An 11,022-nucleotide genomic window follows, 5' to 3' on the forward strand; every position below is an offset into this window, starting at 1 on the left:
ATGCTCCAGTTACCTGCAGTCCTTCGTCAATGAGGCCAGTGTCCCGGGTACTGGCTCCTCACCTCACTCGGGCTTATGCCAAAGATGTAAAATTTGGTGCAGATGCCCGAGCCCTGACGCTGCACGGCGTCGATCTATTAGCCGACGCTGTAGCCGTTCTTATGGGGCCAAAGGGAAGAATGGTGGTTATTGAGCAGAGTTGGGGAAGTCCTAAAGTAACAAAGGACGGTGTCACGGTTGCAAAATCAATTGACTTAAAGGATCAATACAAGAATATTGGGGCCCAACTTGCCCAAGATGTTGCCAATAACACAAATGAAGAGGCCGGGGGTGGTACCACCACAGCCACGGTACTGGCACGCTCTACCACCAAGGAAGGCTTTGAAAAGATGAGCAAAGGTGCTAATCCAGTGGAAATCAGAGGAGGTGTGATGTTAGCTGGTGATGCTGTAATTGCTGAGCGTAAGCAGCAATCTAAACCTGTGACAACTCCTGAAGAAATTGCTCAGGTTGCTACAATTTCTGCAAACGGAGACAAATAATTTGGCACCATCATTTCTGATGCAATGAAAAAGGTTGGAAGAAAGGGTGTCATCACAGTAAAGGATGGAAAAACATTGAATGATGAATTAGAAATTATTGAAGGAATGAAGTTTGACCGAGGTTATATTTCTCCACATTTTTTCAATACAGCCAAAGGTCAAAAATGTGAATTCCAGGATGCCTATGTTCTATTGAGTGAGAAGAAAATTTCTAGCATCCAGTCCATTGTCCCTGCTCTTGAAATTGCCAATTCCCACCCTAAACCTCTGATCATAATTGCTGAAGATGTTGACGGAGAAGGGCTAAGCACCCTCGTTTTGAATAGGCTAAAAGTTGGTCTTCAGGTTGTAGCAGTCAAAGCTCCAGGTTTTGGTGATAATAGAAAGGATCAGCTTAAGGACATGGCAATTGCTACTGGTGGTGCAGTATTTGGAGCAGAGGGATTGACCTTGAATCTTGAAGACATTCAGCCTCACGACTTAGGAAAAGTTGGAGAGGTCATCGTGACCAAAGATGATGCCATGCTCTTGAAAGGAAAAGGTGACAAGGCTCAAATTGAAAAGCGTATTCAAGAAATCATTGAGCAGCTGGACGTCACAACGAGTGACTACGAAAAGGAAAAACTGAATGAGCGCCTGGCAGAACTTTCCGGTGGAGTCGCTGTGCTCCAGGTGGGTGGGACGAGTGCTGTGGAAGTGAATGAGAAGACAGACAGAGTGACTGACGCCCTCAATGCGACGAGAGCGGCTGTTGAAGAAGGCATTGTTCTTGGAGGCGGCTGTGCTCTGCTTTGGTGCATGCCGGCCTTGAACTCATTAACTCCAGCAAATGAAGATCCAAAATTGGTGTTGAGATTATTAAAATAACACTCAAAATCCCCGCAATGACCATTGCTAAGAATGCAGGTGTTGAAGGATCATTGATAGTTGAGAAAATTATGCAGAGTTCCTCAGAAGTTGGTTACGATGCTATGATGGGAGAGTTTGTGAATATAGTAGACAAAGGAATCATTGATCCAACCAAGGTGGTAAGAACTGCGCTGTTGGATGCTGCTGGAGTAGCCTCCCTGTGGACCACAGCGGAAGTGGTCGTCACAGAAATTCCTAAAGAAGACAAGGGCCCTGGCATGGGTGGGATGGGTAGCATGGGCAGGGGCATGGGGGCATGGGAGGTGGCATGTTCTAGTTGTTAGAATAGTGCTTTGCTATTTCTTGATGAACTGTGACAAGGAAGCTCCAGGCAGTGTTCCTCACCCAAACCTTCAGAGAAGTCAGTTCAGGAGAAGAAAATGAAGAAAAGGCTGCCTGCTGTTTTGAGAAAGTCCCTATCACCATCAGTTACTGATTTCAGTTGATAGTATATAATGGTTTGCTGCTGTCATGTCCATGCCGATAGATAATTTATTTTGTACTTTTGAATAAAAAGACATTTGTACATTCCTGATACTGGGTGCAAGAGCCATTACCAATGTACTGCTTTCAACTGAAATCACTGAGGCATTTATTCTACTATTCTGTTAAAATCAGGATTTTAGTGCTTGCCATCATTAGATGAGAAGTTAAGCAGCCTTTCTGTGGAAGAATAATTGTGTACAAAGTAGAGAAATACTCAATTATGTGACAACTTTTCTGTAATAAAACCTTGCTTAAAGTCGTGGGAAAAAACATAGAAGTATAAGGTGGAGAAATTATACTCATGGAGAATTACATATAGGACTCTCATTTATTCAAGCATGTTTTTCCCAGAGTCTACTGAGTGTCTGAGGAAGCCTGAGTGGTATAGTGGGTTCCCAGGTGGACTGCTACCCTCTAGGTCAGCAGTCCAAAACCACCGATGGGTCGTCTTGATTCCTTATAGGATTTACATCTTGCCCTGAGGAACATGGTAGTTCAGGGATAGAATGCTCGCCTTTCATGTGGGAGACACCCTCCAATCCCTAGCTACTGCACTTCATGTGCACCACCAGTCATGGTCAGTGGATGTGTGCATGTTTCTGTGACACTGAGCAGGTTGCACCAGAGCTTTTAGACGAAGGTCAACTAGGGAGAAAGTCATCACAAGGCACTTTGGGGTTGGCACGAGTCAGGCCAACTCAAAAGCAGCTAACAGCAAGAACAACAACATGCCTACGTGCACTAAACATTTCCTCAATCTGGCTCTCTACTCCCGTCATAATTAAATCCCATATACTGTAATTAGTAGTGGGTGGAGGAGATTTCAATCAGGGGGAGTAGGAAGAGGAAGCCATTTGACCTAGATTAAGATATTTTCCTGAGAGAAGAGGTGGAGTTCTCATTACATATCACTTGATAACGTATTAACTTCTTCCCTGAGCCTTGTAAAGCCCTCAAAGGGACGCCACGTAAAAAATGCCTGGTATCCTCATAAAAAGCTATTCTTTTCACAATTATCTAGAAAAACCTTCTTATGAAAAAAAATTGATGCTAAGGATATTTTCCAGTCATATCTTCATATTCCCAAGAGATTATAAAATATGCTTTAAAAGACCCAAATCACAACAAAAAGTTAAAAATCAATCAATAAAGAGGATAATGTTATGGGAGATGATTACAAAGATCTACATAGACCCTCCTCTCTGGGACACGGACAACAGAAAAGGGGGAGAAGGGAGACATCAGACAGTATAAGACATGACTAAATAAAAATAAATTATTAATTATCAAGGGTTAATGGGGGATGGGGTGCGGGGAGGGAGGGGAAAATGAGGAGCTGATACCAAGGGCTAAAGAAGAAAGCAAATGTTTTGAGGCTGATGATGGCAAAAAATGTACAAATGTTCTTGACACAATGGATGGATGGATGGATTGTGATAAGCGTTGTACAAGCCCCCAATAAAATGATTTTTAAAAACCAACAAACAAAAAGAGGATAATGTTATTAGATGCCATTGAATCACTTCTGATTAATAGCGACCCTTATGTAAAACAGAACAAAACTCTGCCCAGTCCTGTGCCCTCCTCACAATTATTCCTATGTTTGAGCCCATTGCTGCAGCCACTGTGTCTTCTTGACACATCTTCCTTAGGGCCCTCCTCTCAGAGGATAATAGGTTTTTAAAAAATGCTAAGAAGGCAAGCACAACTTCACAGCAAGGGCTGCAGACCCCTGCACCCAACGTTGAGGGTCTGGTTCTCTCAATGAATATGATACTCCTTTTCAGTTTCTAGTTTCATGCATGTGGGTTTTGTTGTTGTTTTTCTGGGTACAGTGTACTTTATTGATGGTACAAGGCTGAACTTTCTAAGCCCCCACCCCCTTCTTCAGAGGGTTTGGGTGGAAACACTCGAAGCATGATAGAATATTCTCTGTGTGTTGGGGACCAAGTTGGAGCAAAGACTGCCCAGCAGCTGAGGGCCTCTCTCTTCCTCTAGTGCTGGTGCTGGAGCTGGTGGTCCAGGGGGCTCTCATTCCTTGGAAGCCACGGGACAATAAGCTTCATCTCTGTCGCCAAATTCATTATCATACCAGCAAATAAACTTGACAAAGTCGTTATGGAGGGCAATGTCAGCCCCCGCATCAAAAGTGGGCATCACTGTTGAAGTCACAGGAGACAACCTAGTCCTCAGTGTAGCCCAGGATGCCCATTAGGGGACCATTCAATGCCTACTTTGCCACCTTCTTGGGGTTATCGTACTTGGCAACTTTCTCCACATGGCAGGTGAGATCCACGACAGATACATTGGGTTGGGGACACAGAAGGCCATGCAGTGAGTTTCCCGTTCAGCTCTGGAATAAACTTGTCCACAGACTTGGCGGTGCCAGGAGATGCAGGGATGATGTTCTGGGCAGCCCCATGGCTGTCACGCCAGAGTTCCCCAGAGGGGCCATCCACAGTCTCCTGGGTGGCAGTGTTAACATGGACTGGGTCATGAGTCCTTCCACTATGCCAAAATTGTCATGGATGACCTTGGCCAGGGTGGGCAAGCAGTTGTTGGTACAGGAGGCAATCCTGACCATCTTGAGGGAGCTGACATACATCCCATGGTTGCCAATGTAGCCAAATCTGTGACTCCGACCTTCCCCGGCAGGGCTCCAGCACGTGTGTGAGACTGCCTGTCACATGAGGAGGAGGAGCAGAGCCAATGCATGTGTTCTTGTTGAAAGCTACTTTCAATGTTTTTGTTTCTTATGAATTATGACACAAATAAATTGATTTAATAAGTCATCACACGTGGTTGAGATTAAAAAAACAAACAAAAACTTCTTTACCTGTGAGAGATGAATGAGCTAGAAAGAGAGCAAAAGTGTGACCCGTTGTGTTTGGATCCACAGTCTATGTTCCCAGGAGCAGCAGTCAGTCATGTTTACTGCAGTGGGCAAATCTGCTGCAAGTCTCACAGAACAAAGGTGTTGCTCTGAAGACTACGGTGCACCCGCCCCAAGCCATGGGATTTTACATGGCCTCACATGCCTGAGAACGCTGGACAATGAATAAGGAAGATCAAAGTAGAGCCTGTGCCTTTAAACTGTGATAGTGGAGAAGAATAGAAAATAGACGATGGACTTGTAGAAAAAGGCACAAACCGATGTGGGAAGAAGTCTAACTGATGCGCTCCTGAGAAGCAAGGATGACGAGACGAGACTTCATCTCACGTATTTTGCACACGACATCAGGAGGGACCCAGCCCTGGAGAGGACCTCGTGTTTGGTACAGTACGGGGCCAGTGAAAAAGAGGAAGATCATCTGAGGTGGATCACACAGAGGCTGCGGCGACGGCGCAACATAAGAATGACGCAAGGCTTGCTGGGGGCTGAGCCGCTGTGCTCCCTGCCTGTCGGTGGCTGGGAGTCAGAACTGACGCAGCAGCACCTGAGGGAGTCTGAAAATCATTTCTTACGCATTTATCACTTGGCATTTCGCTGTCAAGAACACCTTCTCCCTACACTGTCTCCGTCCATTCACTTATGCTAATATAGACTGAAGAGTTTTCATTTATTTTATGGATTATATTTTATTGTGATAATTTCTTCTGATGCTCACAGTGTCCCAGATTTGGCCAGGGGTTTCTTTCTCATTGGCTCCCCACCCCCATTTCTTAAACCGTTTTATTGGGAGCTCTTACAGATAGCACAGCATTCCACAGTTCGGTTACACCAGGCAGTGATGTACAATTGCTACCACAATCCATTTCAAAAGATGTTCTGTCTTCATGAACGCCTTGATATCAGCTCCCCTTCATCCCCACCCACCCCCACCATCCCTATCAGGAACCCTTCTTTTGGGTTCCCCCCACCCACCCTTTCCTTTTGACATCTTCCTACTTATATAATTTTTTTTCCTAAGGCAGCCGCAACAAATTACCACAAACTTAGTGCCTTAAAGCAAGAGAAATTTATATTCACAGTTTTGAAGGCCAACCAAAAAAAAAAAATCAACCTTGCTACCATGGAGTCAATGCTGACTCATAGTGACCCCCTGAGGGATTTCGAGGCTGTAACTAATTCCAGGAGTAAAAAGCGCAATCTTTCTCTCAAGGAGTTGCTGGTAGTTTTGAACTGCCAACCACATGTATTGCAGCCCAATGCATGACCACTACATCACAAGGGCTCCTGTACAAAATCCAGATCAATAACAAGATGGCAGCAGAGCAGGTGTTTTGAGCCTCTGGAAGCTCTTGGGAAGAATCCATTACTGGCCTTTCCCAGCTTCTGATAGTTTTCAGCACCCATTGGTTTGTGGTTGAATTAATCTAATCTCTGCCTTGGTGGTAACATTGTCTTCTTCTCTCCTTCTTGTAATCTCCCTCTACCCGAGAACACCTGTGATTACCTTTCATACCCACCCAGATAATCCAGGATAATCTATTTCAAGATCCTTAATTTAATCACATCTACAAAGATCCTTTTCCATATGAGTTTGATATCCCATCTGGGCCTGCTTCACTAAGCTCCCGAGCTACTACTGACTGTTGGTGACCCACCCTGCTGCCTGCCGCCTTGACCTTGGACCTAACCTCCCACATGAGTTCAAGGACTTCCAGTATATTAACTATCCCATGGAAGTGAGTTGAACTTAACCTTCTGTACTGCTATGTGGACTAATAGCTATTATATTTCTTCTCGTTGTATATATATAAATATATATCATCATAAATGTTCTGGTTTCATTTCTCTAGAGAACCCTGCCTAACACAGGATATTAGGTATGCCCATCACTACGGATAGGCTTATGCTGTGCTTGTACCTGAATAAAATATCTCTGAAATGATATAGAATGAACTGTGTTTTCAAAGACGAAACGATAAGACCAAGGACCAGGGATGGAAAAGAGACATACTTTTACTGTCTACTCTTTTATACAGATTTGTTTTTCTCTTATAAACCAAGGGCATAGTTCAAGTACATTTTTAAAATTTTGAAAGGAGAAACTATCTAGACAGTAAGCAGTTTGAGGTCAGGGGCCATGCTTACTTTAATTTGTGCTACAAAAATCAAGAACTGTGATCAGGTCAGGTTTATAATCTGGTGTGTGTGTGTGTGTGTGTGTGTGTGTGTGTGTGATTTCTCCCCTGTGCATCATCAGCATTGTGTCCTCTGCAATGGTATTTTCAATGGCCTCATCTGCATGTGAAAGTTGGACATTGCATAAGGAAATCCAAAGAAGAATCGATGCATTTTAATTATGATGGTGGTGAAGAGTATTGAATGTAACATGGACTGCCAAAAGGACAAACAAATCTGTCTTGGAAGAAATACAGCTAGAAGGCTCCTTAGAAGCAAAGATGGCCAGACTTTGTCTCATGGACTTTGGACAGGAGAGACGGCCCCTTGTAAAGGACATCATGTTTGGTAGAGTACAGGGCAGGGAAAAAGACCTTTCAGGACATGGATTGACATAGTGGCTGCAACGAAGTACTCAAACATAGCAATGATGTAGAATCAGGCAGCATTTCATTCTCTTGCAGATAATGATTATTTTTTTTAAAAATCATTTTATTGGGGGCTCATATAACTCTTATCACAATGCATGCACACATCCATTGTGTCAAGCACATTTGTACATTTGTTGCCATCATCGTTTTCAAAACATTTGCTTTCGACTTGAGCCCTTGGTATCAGCTCCTCACTTTTTTTCCCTCCCTCCACCACCCTTGATAATTTATACATTATTATGTTTCCATGCCTTACACTGTCTGATGTCTGCCTTCACCCACTTTTCTATGGTCCGTGAGAATGGTTCGTTTTTAATGATCAATGACTCATTTTTCTGTGATTCCTTTTCATTGCTATTGTCAGGTGCCACTGAAGCGCTGCCTGCTCCGGCGCCACCCTCCCCACTGCTGCCATGTTGTAGCCCATCATCTCAGTCCCTGTGCCAGGCTCCTTAGGATCGTCCTCTTTGCTGTCCTTCGACTTTACCAAGCATGGTCTCCTTCTCCACAGTCTGGGCCCTCCTGACGACATTGCCAACAAATGTGAGCCTGCATATTACTAACCAGGGACATTCTGGCTGCATTTCTTCCAAGACCGAGTCGTTTGTTCTTCCAGAAGTCTGGGGCATATTCAATACATTTCAGCAGCATCATAATTTCTTCCTTCTTCATCGCCCAACTTTCTCCTGCATTTCTACTACCGATATCATTTAAACTAAACTAAAATGTATTATTTAGTACTAAATGCAATAAGTCACTGTAATAAGTCATTTACATTTTAATTGTTACTTAAATTAATCTTAATTCTATTACTATTAAAATAATAAAAGCCATGAAAGCTCACTTTTTCAAAAATCAGCTCCACTCAGGCACCATTTATATAAAATAAAACAACAATTTAAGTAGACATTGCAATGAATTTTGACAAATGTATGCACCCACATAGCCATGACCACAATCAAGATATATAGCATTTCTATACCCCCCACGCCCCGAGGGTTCTTCGTACCCTTCCCAATACATTTCTATCCTATCCCTGGCCACTGCCAGCCACTTAACATGGCTTTTGCCATCTATCAATGGATCTTGGATAGATTTAACTACACCTGTTTAATTTAGTGCCAGAATACTATATTGAGTGATTTAGCAAAAAAAAAAAAAAAGAGAGAGAGAGAGAGAGAGAACTGCTTGCAAAACAGCACCTATCTCGACAATATTCTTGTTCTAATTCATTTTTAAATTATCTGTATTATTGAAGAATGAATTTATCATGTAACATGGGATAGAGCAATAACAGAAGCTTCCTTCTATCGTGTACCAGGCACCTTTCTTGAATTGCACGCATCCGCTTTCTCATTTGAGCTTAACAACAACCCAGAAAGGTGGCGTTTGTTATTATCTCCATTTTGACAGGTGGTTCAGAAGTACTCCTGGCCTCATATTTCATAATTTATAGCACATTTACCAATAGTCCAAATCTTCCACTTTTGAACCACCACCACATAGGTAAGTAGCAGTAGGACCAGTCTTTCAATCAGGTACTTCTTCCTAATTCTCAAAAATAATTGAAACTCCCACTATCACTCTAAAGCTCAAGTGTTGTTGACCTTGCCAGTGTCTGGGTTGCCCTCTGCCAGATCTACATTTTACCCACAGATCATGGCCTGTCATAGAGAACCAAACCAGGAAGCTTATTACATATGTGTATGGACAGGAAGACATGCATAGCAAGGAAATGTTCACACAGTTGTAGAGATGGGCATGTTGCAAGTCTGTGGGTCACATGTTGGGCTAGCAGTTTCCCTTGATTCACAGAGTCGCAGAAACTGATTAACCCAAGATCAGGAGGTCAGATGACAGTGGTACAAGACAAATGGATCCGAGATGAGCAAATGAGAAGGAAGGCTGCTGAGAACCCTACAATTGGCTTGCAATCGTGCACAGGCTCCCGACTCAGATGCAAAGAAATGGAGGTTGGATGACTAACCAGATGCAGGATCGAGACCCAGAAAAAAGCAAGCCAGCTTTTCCACAGCATCCAGTGCTATTGGAAATAGGTCATACCTTTGAGGAAACTTCACATGATAGACTATTCATAGCAGAGCTCATCATTGAGGTTATGTTTGATCTCATCACCGAGGAGTATCCTTGTTAGGTGCCATCTAGTTGGTTCTGACTCTTAGCAGCCCTGTGTGCAACAGAACAAAAATGCTGCACGGTCCTGCGGCATTTTCACAATTGTCATGTTTGAGCCCGTTGTTGCAGCCACCCTGAGGGTCTTCTCCCTGAGGGTCTTCCTCTATTTCACCGCCCTTCTACTTTACCAAGCATGGTATCCTTTGCCAGAGATTGGGCTCTCCTGATAACAGGTCCAAAATATGTGTGACATAATTCCACAGTCAGGTCCAGGAACTTTGGCAGGGGCCAGACTCAACCCAGGGTTGCATATGACATCCAAATAAAAAACAGGGAGGGGGGGAGACAAGGGTGGTGGGGAAACAGGGCACTAATCCACCCACGGGCAGGGTATTGTTTATGTCACCACAGGAAAGGGAAAGAGGGACAAGACCTCATTCAGGAGCACCCAGCCTTGAGGGCAACATATCAGCAGGGAGCAGTGAACTAACAGAGAAGACAGCGGGGCAGACCAAAATGAAGCTATGTTGACACCCATCCCCTAACTCCCCACCAGAAGGAGGCAATACAGAGGACAGCATTGAAGATATAGCCCAGGGAAGAGGCAGGTCTGTCCAGACCACAGGAGCAAACTAAGAGGGAAAGAGAGAGAGAGAGAGAGAGAGAGAGAGAGAGAGAGAGAGAGAGAGAGAGAGAGAGAGAGAGAGAACCTCAACAATGGACCAGCCAAGCCCCAAGTGTGACATCCCTGCTCAGAGCAGCCAATGCAGAGATGTCCATAGGGTTGGCCCCACCGTGAGATACGACATCCCATCACTGACCCACAGTGCTACAGGGGAAAGCAGTGGAGACACAGTGTGGAAAATGTGCCCAGTCTGACCCACCACACTGGGTGAAACACGAAGGAAGCACAACAGAGCAGCAAGTGGAATAAAGTAACAAAAGTCCCAGAAAATCCTGAAAATAGACTTCTGACTGCGGGGCGGGGGGACAGGGTGTGGAGTGAGGACCAGGGCTTGGCACCTCATCAGACCCAATTGGAAAACATTCATAAAGGTCAGCAGACAAACCTGAAACTATTTATAGATTTTTTCTTCTCTTTTCTTTTTCTCTATGTCTGTGTATATAGGATAGCCAAGATAAACAATCCTGAGGAGAAAACAACAGGACCCACAGTTCCAGCGGTACATGGGAGAGGAGGAGGAGAAGGAAAGGGAGTGGGCAGCCAACAAACTCAGGGACAAGGGAACAACAAAGGATCTAAAATCAATGGCGAAGAGGGTGTAGAATGCCTGGTGGGGTTTGATCAAGTGCAATGTATCCGAGAGGAATTACTAGAGCTAAATGAAGGGTGGACATGGTAGTAGGACAGGAAGAATGTAAAAGGAAATAGAGGAAAGAACTAGGAGGCAAAATCTATAAGAAGTATAAATAAAGGCATGTATATATG

At 44.0% G+C, this 11,022-nt stretch overlaps 1 pseudogene; it reads left to right on the top strand.

Moving 5' to 3' along the window:
* LOC142434635 (60 kDa heat shock protein, mitochondrial pseudogene) lies at positions 1 to 1,822 on the top strand (annotated as a pseudogene).
* Positions 1,823 to 11,022: the final 9,200 nt, after the last annotated feature.

The sequence above is a fragment of the Tenrec ecaudatus genome, chromosome 1, assembly GCF_050624435.1.
Source record: "Tenrec ecaudatus isolate mTenEca1 chromosome 1, mTenEca1.hap1, whole genome shotgun sequence".
Lineage (NCBI taxonomy): Eukaryota > Metazoa > Chordata > Mammalia > Afrosoricida > Tenrecidae > Tenrec > Tenrec ecaudatus.